This window comes from Coturnix japonica, chromosome 1 (genome assembly GCF_054131305.1).
Source record: "Coturnix japonica strain WE chromosome 1, WE-NBRP24, whole genome shotgun sequence".
NCBI lineage: Eukaryota > Metazoa > Chordata > Aves > Galliformes > Phasianidae > Coturnix > Coturnix japonica.
In genome coordinates this window covers 9,330,549-9,345,409 of record NC_140663.1, presented here as the reverse complement: position 1 = coordinate 9,345,409, position 14,861 = coordinate 9,330,549, and positions in this window count along the sequence as shown.

Here is a 14,861-nt window from a genome sequence, read left to right as displayed (position 1 = left end):
AGTCCTCAGCTCCCTGTAATAGTAAGTATTAGAACTAGAGTAAAAAATTGCAACCATGACCTTCTCCAAAGACAAAATGGAGTCTTCCATTCAAACCAGTCAGATTTTATCAATAATACTGCTGTACTTTCACCACCTTTTTCCATTTGTCACAGGTAGTTGTAGTTTGAGATAGTCACAGTGAACACGTAGAAGAGTCTTGCTGCAACCAAGGCCAGAAGAGTCTTTTTTACTTCTACTCCAAAAATCACAAAAATGAACCATCTATCTTTCAAACCAAATCTTAATTACAACATGCGAACACACAGGCAGTGATGTTTGGTTAGAGTGACCCTGTGTGTCAGTACAGTTTGAATTTCTGATTATTTTTCTATATGTGACAAAATATTTGTATTCTTTTAATTTAGTCTTCTAACTAAATGTCTATGAAGGTTGCAAAATATATGTGCAAACTAAACATGGCCCCTAATTTGTCATCTGTATCCCTAGTAGTGTCAATGAATGCTCTAAACCCTTGCTTTTAGAATGTTAATTTCCTGTGTGTGGGGTTTAACTGGAAAGCACTATACTTTTTTCATAATTACGTCATCATACTTCTTTCCAAATGAAGAACAGAAATAGTTATAGAAGATGATATATTCAATTCTCATGATCACTGCCATCTTCATTCAATAAGAGGTCTTTATAGTTGCTCAACACTTTAGTATTACTAAAATCCTTTAGAAATAATTATTTTCTTTCAGTATGTGCTAGATTTTTTCTTTTTTTCTTTTTTTTTAAAAAATTTCTCTTTTTTTTCCTTTTCCTTATTTTTTTTTCCTTTTTTTTTCCCCCTCTCTCACCATAAATTAGAAAAAAAATCTGTATTGTGATTGTAGTCAAACACCAGAACAAACTTTCATAGTAAAATGGTTAATGCACTAAACCTGTCACTGATTAAGAGTCATTTCAATAACGCTCTTAATAATATGGTTTAAATTCATTTAGCCCTGAAGTGGTCAGGCAGTTGAGCCACCCAGATTCACCTCTCTCCTCTCCTCTCCCTTCTTCTCTCTTTGCCCCTTACCCTCCCTTCCTCTCCCCTGCCCTCCCTTCCATACTATTTGTGTTACAAAATGCAAACAATTGTTTCCTATTTTCTATGTGATTGCAAAGCTGTTTCATTTTTTTTTCCCTCTTCTCTCCGTGCCATGCGTATACCACCTTCTTCAGTGACTAATTATCTCAGATCCACTATTCCATTTCCATGCCATTCTTTTCAGTGAGGTTTTGGGATATTTTATTTTTATTCTCACGGAGCAGGTTCCTAAAATTACTATCCCACCTCCACAGCGCTAATGTGTGCTGTGAAGTCTGCACCATGGATTAGTATCCCAATTCTATGCTGGTGGGGTGAGCAAGCAGGACAGGAGGTACCAGACGAAGCCTATAATTGTCATATAGTCACAGACTAGTTCAGAGAGTTTTTAAGTAACAATTCATTAGTAATCAGTATTGAAAAAATTGATTAGAGCTGAACAGAAGGCTGAATTAGCAAACTTTGAATACTTACTGGAGATGCCTGAAACTATGTAAGTATATGTGAGAAAAAAAGAAAGAGATTTATTTCAATATTATGTCACTGAACAATGAAATTAAGGGATTTAGACTGTTACCATCTGTTATGTCTGGTCTGTAATTGTCTTGACGCTCCAAGGCTCTTATGACTGCGGCTTCTTAATTCCATTTTCTGTCTTACTGCCTTAATTGCTTAGCTGGCTATCTCTCTCAGAATTGTGTTATTTTTTGAAATTTGAACAGGTCATAACAAAGTAAAGTTCTGCTTGGGAACAGTGTATCTTAAGAAAATAACCAGAAATAAATAATATACACAAAGAATAAACCTGATGATTTAATATGAGGCTGAGCTTTATCCAGTTCCACTGATCTGTCTGTGAGCCTATTACTTAACTCAGTGGATGAGTAAAAACATTTCTGCCTTGCTCCTGAAAATGAACATTTAAAAAATCTGTTTAGTGGAACTGAATGAAACAGATCCAAAGTTGTGATTCATGTATACAGGTGCTGGGCAGTGAACTCTGACAGTTCCCAGACACTTCACCAGTTGGCCTTCAGACTCCCTAGGCTATCACAGATATCCCTGTTCTGAGCTGCTTAGGGCTGAGCTCCAGTTGGAAAATATCATCAAAGTTCCCTGAGTGACTAGGTTCAAGAATCAGGGATGTTAAAAGTGAAAGAGATAGAATTTCCTAATTTTTTAAATAATTTCTTAAGACCACACCACTCCTCCAAAACATTTCTTCAAAACCAACTCCAACCATCATCCCAGAGCCAAACACAGAGTTCTGAAGAGACTATAAATCTCATGGGTCAAAATACCCAGGCTTTTTATTAATCTTCATTCTTGATGTATTATTTTTAAATATGTAAGAGCTTGTAGCTTTAGGTTATCTTGGTTAAAGGAAAGCAAACCTACTTCTGCTCTTTCAAAGAACAGGTATGGAAACTCAGGCCTGAACATGGAGGTATATCAATTATTGCATAACCTGTGGCAAAACACAGGATAACATATAATTCTATATTTAGCAATTGCTGTAACACAGCTCTGTTGCTTGCTGTGAGATGTGCATGTTTTTCTGATTCTGGTTCAAGACACTGGTTACCTTGAAGATATTTAGGCTCTGTTTTTCCATTTTCCATATAGCCACAAATTCTGATTCCTCACTGTCTTCCAATTTCCATTTTTTACTTTATTTTTTCATGAAAGTAATCTGACAGCTGAATAACCACAGATGGTGCTTACCATGTTTTGCATGAGACAGATTCTACTTGTACACTGGCTAAATCATAGCACTAATACCACACAATCATAGAATGGTTTGGGCTGGAAGGGACCTCAGAGATTGTCTGGTTCCAAACCGCTTCTTACAGGGAGAGACATCTCCCTCTAGACCAGGTTGCTCACAGTCTCATCCAGATTGGCCTTGAATGCCTGCAGGGAGGGGGAATTCATAGCTTCTTAGGGAAACCTGTTCCAGTGTCCCACCACCCTCACAGTAAAGCATTTCTTCCTAATATCTAATGAAAATCTATCCTCTTCCAGTTTAAAGCCATTTCTCCTTGTCCTGCCACTACATGCCCTTATAAAAAGTCCTTCCCCAGCTTTCCTTCAGGTTCTCTTTGGAAACTGAAAGGCCACTGCAAGTTCCCTCATAGTCTTCTCTTCTCCTGGCTGAAGAGCCACAAATCTCTCAGTCTGTCCCCATAGAGGAGGTACTCGAGCCCTCTGATCATTGTACTGTTTCTCCTCTGTACCCATTCCAGTATTACTGCATCAAAGCACCATTGATGCTTTTGGAATAAGTGATCAAAAAGTTTATCTCTAAGAATGATGGAAATGATCCATATACAAAGACAAAATAAACAATCTACAAAAGCAAAGAAAACCCAGGAGACACTGACATAAAGAGCAAGGTAAAATGACTGTAGCTTACTAGCAGTATTTATGTCCTTTCACATACACACCAGAAAGAGACATTTGGGGTGTTCCATTAAAATGCTTTACTGCCAGAGAAGGAATCTATTGTTATCCCCCAATTCTTAAGTAGAAAGGCAGCTGAAGAAAGGATTCAAAAACAATTTCAAATCTAGTTATAAACATGGCATTAGTATTCCATGACATAGTAGTGCAAGCAATGACAAGAAAGCGAGTATGATATCAAACAGAACTTGTAGGAAAATACATGCAGATAGAATATAGATATCTATACCAAGAAAAAATTGGCAAAGTTACCAATTCATGCAAAAATTGGTGCATCGTAATTAAACAAAAAACTGTCCCTGGTTTATATCTTATCTGAGACAAAGAACGCTCCAATATACTATTACCTTACTCTTACTGGCTAAGTTTCATGCTATAGAAAAGGAAGCACAGTGTTGAACTGTCACATTTTCTTCCAACACAGTTACAGCAATACAGAGAACATACTCTAGCTTCTTCTTAATTTTAGGTAAGAAATTTTGCATTTAAATTAGGAGTGCAGTTGCCTTAGAGTTCTATATACTTAGTGTGGAATTAGTTTCCACATAGAAAGATTCAGTTGATAGGAACACAGTTCCATGTTTCTTTGAAAGTCTTCCTCCTCTTGTGTGTGATTCTTAGAACTATAACTCATTGAAGTAGGTCTCACGTTTTGAAAGACATTTATTCTTATTTTATTCAGTGATAACCAAACTCTCATATAACAGACGGACTATTATCAGAAATTTGAGCCCATCTGGTTAAATTCAAACAAAAATTTCAGCTGCTGATCACTTCTGAAATGCTGAATAGAACTGATGAGGACTCAAAAAAGAAAGAAAAGAAAAGAAAAGAAAAGAAAAGAAAAGAAAAGAAAAGAAAAGAAAAGAAAAGAAAAGAAAAGAAAAGAAAAGAAAAGAAAAGAAAAGAAAAGAAAAGAAAAGAAAAGAAAAGAAAGGAAAAAGAAAAGAAAAAGAAAAAGAAAAAAAAGTGTTAAACACAAAAAATTAATAATCTGATTTTTCATGACAAATTGGAGAAAAAATAAAATAAAATAAAATAAAATAAAATAAAATAAAATAAAATAAAATAAAATAAAATAAAATAAAATAAAATAAAATAAAATGTATAGTTTCTTTTAGATCATCAAGGCACTGAAATTTTCACATGCTTAGTGACTGGGATGAAAAATATCTGACATCACTCAAAAGAAAAAAACAAACACTAGAGGTTGCACCTGTTGCGAGAACAATCATACTGATGCCAATAGCAATCTGAACAGTCATTTTTGGAATCAAATGTACTAACACAATTACTCTTGAGGTCAGCTGGATAGCTTTGTTTCCATCTGATTCAACATACAGTTCAGTCAGTGGCTGCCAATGTATTATTATTTGTTCAAAATACATCCTGCTGCAAACTCTAAGCAGTTAACAGAGAAAAACTGTGCTCCAATTATTTGTGTTCCCTGGAAATAATGAGGTTGTAGACTAAAGGCAAAAAGTAGAAGGTTAAATGCCAAGGTTTTTTATTTTTATCATGCTTACTCCTAGTTTTATGTGTATAGAATGTTGCAATGTTTGGGGGTTTTGTTTTTGTTTTAAATTTTTGCAGTAATAGAGAGCTAGGTTATTACTGTGTGTTACTATTTCTTTTACTATTTCTTACAATAGAATCTAAAGTAGTTAAGCAAATACTTATCCACACATTCCAAATAGAGAAAATCATAGAATCCTTAGAGTTGGAAGGGACCTGTAAAGGTCATATAGTCCTACTCCCCTGCAATGAACAGGGACATGCATGATCAGATTAGGTTGCCCAGGGCCCTATCCATCCTCTACTTGAAGGTGTCCAGAGAAGGGGGCACAAGTCATACCTCTAGGCAGCCTGTTTTAGTGCCTCACCACTCTCACCATAAAATACTTTTTCCTTATATCCAACCTAAATCTACTCTCTTTGAGCTTGAAACCATTTTCCCTTATCCTATCACAGCAGATAGAGTCTGTTGCTACAGTCTGTGTCCCCTTCTTTCCTGTAGCTCCCCTTTAGATACTGGCAGACCACTCTCAGGTCACCTCACAGCCTTCTCTTCTCCAGGCTAAACAGCCCCAGGTCTCTCATCCTGTCCATGTAGGAGAGGTGTTCCAACATTTGGATCATTTTTGTGGCCCTGCTCCGGATACACTCCAACAGGTCCACAGTTCTCCTGTACTGAAGACTTCACATCTGGACACAATGATTCTATGATTCTACATATTATTTGGTCTCTTTTCCTTGTGTGTTCTAATCTGGTAATGGTAAACATCTGTAATTTTAAAAACATAGTTTATTAGTCTAAGATATTTTATTCCTACTGTTATGCCCAAATCTAGTATTTTGGAAAAGAGGAATCACAAGAAATGCATTAAACACACAATTTCTTGCTAGCATAATTGAAATATTAAGTGCCCAATAAAGATGTGCTACAAGACAAAGTCATTTTTAATAGAAAAACAGAAGAAATATAAAGTTAAAAAGAATAATTCTATAAAGAAACAGTATCATTAATTATAATGATAATTATGCAATTAAAATTGTTATGCAGAAACATCTTAGATTCTTCCCCTTTTCCTGATATTAGACCCACTTGTCTCCTGCTCATCCAGATCCCAGTCTTCTGCTGGGGAGTGTTATGTTGAATTGTTTGGAGTCTTCTCTGGAAGAAAGATGATGTTTCTATCAATAGCTTTGTATTTTTATTTTTATTTTTATTTTTTTTTATTTTTTTTCTTCTTGCTTTATGATCTACTTGGGCTGTGTTTGCTAACAGAGTTTTAATACCTTTTCTCATTCTGTATTTGTAAATCTTAATTTACCTGCTAAATTTTGCATATGATGTTGTTACAAATAAAACTTGTTTAGATAGCAATAGATTTGAATTTCTTTAAGTGACAACTTACAAGGAGTTTACAGTCATGGGGTCATGGGATAATAACCTGTACCCAATCTTTTCTAACACCAGCCCTGCACTTCTCTGAACTGCATCTTGTCTCTGCTACTAGCCCAAGTAGCTCAGTGTCTCTACATGACATTGTTATGTTGACATTGAATATATTCAGTTCTGAGCAAAATAATTACTTGTCACATCCCCTTTCTAAAACTGGGGTTGTACGATACATTGTTAAGTAAGATGTAAGAAAAGAAGAAGAAAAAAATATATATCCCGTTGCAGCTAAACTACTTAAAAACAGAGCTCAATCACTGAAAGGGAAGTTTAGACAAGAAAATATTACAAATCTCTGTTTCTCAGACCTTGCAAATTCATGTACAAATTCTATTGCTATTTTAAGCAATGATTTGCTCATTTTTCACATAGTCCAGCTAAATAAAATAATTAGATGTAGACATCTTCTATTACATCTATTTCTGAAATTTCAGATCACAGTTAAGGTGAAAATTCTGACTCCATCCAAACACAAATTGTCATCTAAGACAATTCTGTGTGGCTCTTAGCCACCTGCTAGATTAAACCACAACAGAAAGCTAATAGAGGATATTAATTACTTTGTTTTTGCTATACACCCTCTGGATGGCTAAAACGTTCTCTGGCAGAATTGCCAATCATTGATAATAGTTAAAGCGTTGTTTTAAGATTTAAGAGCACTTGGTCATAATCTATTATTTTCCTCTTCCCTTCTATGATGTTTTTCCAATTATCTACATTTGTACATAATATTCCAGGGCTGTGAGCCAAATTATGCTTGGCGGATTCTATGTTTTACCACAGGTCAATGAGTTTCCTATTACCATGTAGAATAATGCACTAATTTGGCTAAACACAGCTCATGTGTGGTCTGTATTAGATAGTACATATCGCCTAATTCTGGAGTATATCTTAATAAGTATTTGTCAATGGCTAAAAAGGAAAAGCTGAATTCTGCTTTTAATTGTCTCTAATTGCACAGAACTAAAATGTTATTTATATAAAATCAACCTGTGATGAAAGTGTAAATTACTACTTGTCTATTACTATGTGTCACTCCAGATTAATTTTCAAAGGCAACCGCCAGTGATTTGCTCCAGGAGGTGCACTGCCAGCCACTGTTTTAATGCTTAGCAGAAAGCTAATTTTATACAGACTGTGATGGTGTCTGAAGAAATAACCTGTCAGCCAATAATGCTGGGAATCTATACATCCTTATAATCTGTTCCAAATTAAAAGAAATGAATCAAATCATGACCACTCAGCTAATCTTTCCTTGTCATGATGTAAACAGGAAAGTTGTTTCAAATACTTATTAAATGTCCCATTAAAAGATTTAGTAAGTTAAGTAAAAATGCCTGTTATTCTCTGTGATTAACTCTTACTTTCAAAAAGAAAATGTAGTATGATCAACCCATATTTACACAAAGATTGATCCAGTTTTGTGACAGGATAAATAACAGCAAGTAGACCGTGAAGCTGTAAATCAAAGAACCATAGAACATTTTGGGTTGAGAAGGGCCTTAAAAATGATCTTATTCCAGTCTCCTCCATGGACAGTCATCTTCTGCCAGTCCACTTTGCCTGAAAAACACTTAAACACTTGCAGGGATGGGACATCCACAAATGTGTGGTCAGCCTTTTCCAGTGCTTTACCACCCTCTGAATAAAGAATTTCCTCTGTAATATCTAGTCTACATCTACCCTCTTTATTTTCATGCTGCTACTCCTTGTTCTATCACTACACTCCTTGATAAAGAGTCTGTCATAAAGAGATGACTGTGATAAAATCTATTAACAAGACATCAAAATCTGCCCTGAGTTTTGCAGCTGCCAACACAGGTTAGAAGAATGAAAATTACTCTCTCTATCCTCCTTTATCCTACATACTTTGAAATGCATTTCAAACTATGCATGATTCACATTGCATGCTAGGTAAGTATTTTTTAAAGTAGTTTTTAAGACAGCTGTAATAATAATGGACATCTCTTTGGGCTAAAAAGTGAATAGCTCACCCAATGTGTACATGTTGCCATATTGCCAGCTTTTCTGAACAGCTGTTTTTCATTTAAAGTACATATATAACTAATTCAGTTGCTTGCAACTGTAGATTTTTCTACACCTATAACTGGGTACATAGCACTCACTGAATTGTTCTTGGCTATCTAACTTAATAACTTTATGAGAGATGGCAATATGTTATAATGTGAGAATAATAAACAACAGCTTATTTAAGTAGAGCTGAAAAGTGCTGAGCTGAACTAGCTGGGCAGCATACCTCTACGCCCAGAATAAGGAGGAAAAAAAAAAAAAGAAAAAAAAAAAAAGAAAAAAAAAATAAAATTCTGAGACTCATTCATACCATCCTAAAATCAGTATTTTCAGGATGTTCTCTTGCTTTCAATTAGTCTGGTGCCTATATAACAAATTTTTGTCTACTTAGTATTGCATTTATATCCCAAGTCAAGTAGAGACTGAATCTACATCTACTGAATCTCCTCTTTCCATCTATCATCTATTTCCATTCTTTCAGATGGAGGATCAAGAAAGTAGAAAAAAAAATAAAAAAATCCTTCCTTCAGTTTGGGGATCAATGATCTGCCAGGTGGAAGGAGTTAACATTCTCCAGAAAAATGCTGAGGTATTAGTAGCTTTTAGGTTTTACAAATATATTTGTTCTATTATACTCACATGTAAGTGACCTGAATATTCTGTTTTAACTGTCCAATTGCATTATTTGTCACCCAGTGAATAACTCACAAGACTCTTCATAAGAATCAAAAGCATAAGTGACAGCAGATCAACACTTCATACTGCTTTTTCAAGATGGATGTGTGGAGTACTTTTCTTTCATATAAGTGTGAAGAATTTAGTTATGTATTTGAAAGACGTCTGTGTGCTTTCATTAGTGAATTATTCAAATCGCTGTCTGGTATAGGTATACTAAAGCAGTTTAAGTTACATACATAAATACAAACAAACAAAACTCCATAATCATTTACCAGTATGATATATTGCATACTACCTGTGAGAAGTATGACTGAGGTCTTTTATTTTGTGTCTGGAAAGACTCCTGATGGAAAGGGACCTTGGGGCACTGAATATGAGCCAGCAGTGCACCCAGGTGGCCAAGAAAGCCAATGGCTTCCTGACTTGTATCAGGAATGGTGTGGTAAGCAGGACTTGGGAAGTAATCCCGCCCCTGAACTCAGCACTGGTGAGGCCTCACCTTGAGCAAATGTTCAGTTTTGGGCACCTCAGGACAGAAAGGACACTGAGGTGCTGTAGCAGGTCCAAAGAAGGGCAACAAGGCTTATGAAGGGCTTAGAAATTGTGGCCTATGAGGAGAGGCTGAGGGAACTGGGTCTGTTTAGTCTGGGGTAAAGAAGGCTGAGGGGAGACCTTATTGCTCTCTTCCAGTAACTGAAAGGTGCTTACAGCGAGAGTAGGACTGGTCTCTTCTCACTGGTGACAGGTGACAGGAACAAGGGCAAATGGCCTCAAGTTGTTCCAGGGGAAGTTTAGGTTGGATATGAGGAATAACTCCTTTACAGAAAGGGTTGTTAAGCACTGCAATAGGCTACCCAGGGAGGTGGTTGAGTCATCACCCCGGGTGTGTTTAAAAACCGTTTGGATGTGGTGCTCAGAGACATGATTTATTGGAGGGATGTTAGGGTACTTAGGTTGTGGTTGGCCTTAGTGATCTATAAGATCTTTTCCAACCTGAGTGATTCTATAATTCTATGATTTTTAGCTGTATTTTCCTGAAATTCTTCTAACTACTTCAGTTTTTTCTTTTGTGTCATCAGTCTATTTTCTGTAGAGTCTTACAGACAAGTAAATTAACAAAAAAATTTACCTTCTTCACGCTTTGTCTTCTAAAAGTGATTATGAGCTCATCAATATCACTGCTTGGTACTTATGTCAGAGGTAGCTGTAACTGTCTTTGTGCTTTGGTATTTCTCATCAAAGTATTCCCTGGTACTTCTGTTCATAGATTTATTACTTTCAAGTTTTTGCAGATCACTTTCTTAGTTTAATGTGTCATTTTTTAAACTTGGCTACCTCTGTACAACTTAAGTACTCCTCCTTCAGTGATCATTAGTCATCTGAAACATAAATAACCCTCCACTCCAGGTTAAACTGGTGTCAGCATGTTGTGTTGGCTGGAGCATTACTTTTGTTTGTCTTCACATATGTTTCAAGACTAGTCTTTCCCGCGTGCCGTAGAATAGTCTGTACAGACCTCCACAATTTCACCTCTTTTGTTTCGTTCAGATCCAGCCTTCCAGAGAGCACTTCATTGCTAAATGGAAAGTTTTAATTTGGCTTTCCCCATTTTTAAAATATACATGTACTTGCCTTCCTGGAAGTCTACAATATTTCACTTGTCTCAAAGGACTCTTGGCAGACTGCTTCGGTGTCAGTTTTGTGTTTAACACATGACTTGGCTACAACTTCTGTTTGCATGATTGGGATGAGACTTTAAACACTTTGAGGTTAAAAGATTCCTCAATAGTGGGTGGGCATATTGTGTAATTTTCCTTTATAGCAATTGTATTTTCATATCTGAATCCTACTTAGTCTGCACTAAAGATGTTTCCATCATCATGATAGCTTTTGATTTTTCTGGGTGGCAAATTGATTAAATAAATAATGGAAGAAAAATTATGCTTGTAAATATGCTTTTCCCATCACAAGATCATACAATGTCTACCAGATAAAAACCAATAAACTGCACTTAAACCTGTTAACGGAAAGACAGTATCTTTTGGAGAGGAGTTTTTTTTGTTGTTGTTGTTTCTGTTTCGTTGTTGTTGCTTTTGTTGTATAGTTTCATTTTGTTTTGTTTTATTTTTCCTACCCTTACTTATAGTTGTGAATAATACAGCGCATTTAACGATATTTGCTCAAATCTAATAAAAACCAGCCTTAAAAAACACATCATATTCTATTATGTATAAAACACACATAAATAAGTGAAAATAAGTGAAAATAAGTCTAAATGTAACAAAACTGTTCGATTGCCTCCTGCTCTTGGTTAAATTTCAGCCATTTAACTTTATTTGCATGTACACTTACTGAACTTCAAATAATTTGATCCCGGTAACAAAGCTTTCAGTACCTTCATTTCTAGTAGGTGTATAAATCTCATTTTTTGATGTGAGTTAAAATGAGTATCAAACTCATATTTTTAAATTGTATCTGTTGAATAAAATCAGAAATTACAAATTAAAACTATTTGTCTGTATTAAGAACATACTTGTTTAATAAACAGGAGAGGAATAATGGAATCTGGTCATATGGCTATACAAGAATTAAAACATAACTACTGTGATCTCAAGAGGCACTCCCTACCAAGAAAGTACAGCTTCCCAAAATCTTACAATGCTGGATTTTAAAGTCTTCATGTAAAATACTTCTCTTAGGCCTAAAAATAAAGGACACTATATATGTAAAAATACACTCTGAGTGCCTCAGTAAAGACTTAACTAAAATCCAGTGTTAGTGTTAGTCCATAAATTTGAACAATGCCATGCTATAAGTATTTATTTAAAGTATATAAATCCTTCTTAAATTGAACCTTAAAATAAACTGTAACCATATAATTATAAAACTGCACGTGGCCAACCCTATTCACGTATCACAAAATCTTCCCTTCACCAGTCTGTTTTGCAGTGTTCACTAGAGGGAAGTAAACAATTGGAATGCCCAAACTAAAGCAAATATTTATGATTGTGAATCATAATCCAGCAACCAAAGAAAAATATGAAACAAATTAGAGTCTTCATACTGTCATCGTTATTTTTAGAGTAAACTTAGAGTTAAGATGGGAAGATCAGAGACTTATAACAAGATCTGAAAGTTAGGAATATATAAACATCTTTAAATTGTGGACCTTACTAGCACCATTAGGGAACCCAGAGTCCCACTCATCTCACTCTCAATGATTTTTGTAAATACATATCATCATTGTTACAGAGTCACATTATCAGTCATGTTTCTCTTTATCACAGCCTTTTCCTTTTTTTTTAAATTGTTTTTTATTTCCTTTTTTTTTTTTTTTTTCTCAGACAAGTCTACTATTTTCCTAAAGTGGTGACACAATCATTTCTATAACATGATGATCTAAACAACCACTGGATCTAGTTAGAGAATGATCTAATGCTGAAGCATGTAGGCCAATAAGCCCCCATCCTTTTTTCCTTTTTTTTTTTTTTTTTTTCCTCCTGTTAATCTGTGTCACTCTAACAAAGAAAACACACACACACACCAAAATAGATTTCAGTGTCATGAGGCTGTAATTATGGGTAGGACATTCTAAAGGTTTGAAAAAAAAAGTTATTCACTGTCTCAAACTTTGATAGAGTACAGAAATATCCATCTGGCTTTAAATGGTCAGAGAGTGGCAAAAAATAGTTTCAGAAAGGACATTTTTTCTTCCTAATAATTGAATTCAACATCTTCAGATCCGTAGCTAACTTTGCATACCAGAGTAATGGTAGATATCTATGTGTGAGCTGATTCTTCAGGTTCCATAATAATCATTTTTGATTAAGAGCAATGCAAGTAGTCAGATCTGACATAGTGAAGCTGTCTAAGGTCTTTTGATTTATTTTTCTCCCTCAGGCTAAGCGGAATAGCTCAAGTGCAGAGTTCTAGACTGTCACTGAAATTCAGTGGTGACATTCCAACTGTATATGTGAAGCCTGAATGAAAAAAATTACTACTGATATAAATTTCCTTGGGTACGCAGTGTGACATCTGTAAGAGGAAACTGGCTTCCAGCCCAACACTAAATATTTTAATTTAGAACAAAACCTGAAAAAATATATTTGAATATTTATCATTCAAAATGTCCTTCTACTTTTTGATGTGAAAATTTGTCAGGGAGGGCACACCAAGATGATTTACCTCTCTTCTAGATAACTCCTTGTATCCAAGTTGCTTCCTACCTCCAGGCAGTTGCTTGCTCAGGGCTTTTTTCTTTTTGGAGAACTTCAGAAATGCATCATTCTTGCCAGTTCTTCAGTCCAGGGACAGGATTGTTGCGGAATTCAAGCTTCTCAGTAGAGACCTCTAAAGCAATTTGTCTCTCTCCATCTGTGAACTACCTCTCTTTTGAAGTTTTGTTGCAGTTTGTTCAAAGCATTCTTGGACAGCTGAGACATGTTGTATAAGACTATAGCATGATGACATACTAAAACATTGATCTAGAGAAAAGACAGTGAGAAGAGGATTTGGAAGGCTACAAAATTGCTAAATCATTTAATCTTTATGTCACTGTACTCACTTTACCACAAAGGAGAGAAAGGGCAGAAAAGGAAGAAGATTCTGTAAGCTTATTTGAGTTAATAACTACTCGTGTCTTTAGTACTGACAACATTTCAGTGCTTCCAGGATCAGTGCCTCCATGCATAGTCAATAATTACTAACACATTCCAAGCACAGCTTTTGGTGGAGTTAAGCAAGATAGATTGCACCAAGACAGAAAAAATAAATGAAAATGTTTATTTTAAGAAAAACATAGAGTGTGATTGAGCATTTTATATTAAGTGTTCTCAACTTACATGGTATTGTATTGTTTAAAAAGGGTGAGTCATAGCAACAGAAAATGTCATTTAAAAGTCTGTAACTTAACAAATGGTAAACCAAGCAGTAAACAAAAGTAAGAAAAGTCATGACTATTTAAGCATGAAATACAGCTTACTTTCTGGTACATCAGATAAAATAATATTTATGTCTCATCCTATGGGTCGATGTTTTCATTTATTTAAAAAAAAACAAAAACAAAACAAAAAAAAAAACAAACAACTAAAAAAAACAACAACAAAAAACTGTTTTATCTGAACAATCATTGGAAATCACAGGAAAAACAAACAAACAGACAAACAACAAACAAACAAAAAAAAAAACCAAAAAAAACACACCAAAAAACAGACTCCATGTAATCTATTCCAGGCCCAGGATAAGAGTAGGTCTGCTTGCACAGATCTCTAAGGATGGAAGCTCTCCAGCTTCACTAAGGAGCCTGCTGTCCATGCTTTTACTTGGTGTATGGCGTATTTGTCATTCTCTGTAACTAGTCAGAATTCATGTTGTTGAAATCTATGACTGCTGCTTTTTGTCTTCTTGATTTGCATCCCTCTTGGTTGGAGACTTCAAATAGGTCACCTGTTAGTCCTCATTCTTAGACTGAACAAATGTAGATCTCTTAGCTTCTTTTTTTGTGTCAGTCACTTAAAGTAAGTGGCCTTCCACAGAACTCTCTCCAGCTTTTCAATCTGTCCCTCACATGACAACACAAAGCAGGGCACCACATTAAAGCTGAAAACATGAGTTCTTAGTGGAAATATATAAATGTATATATATTGCTTC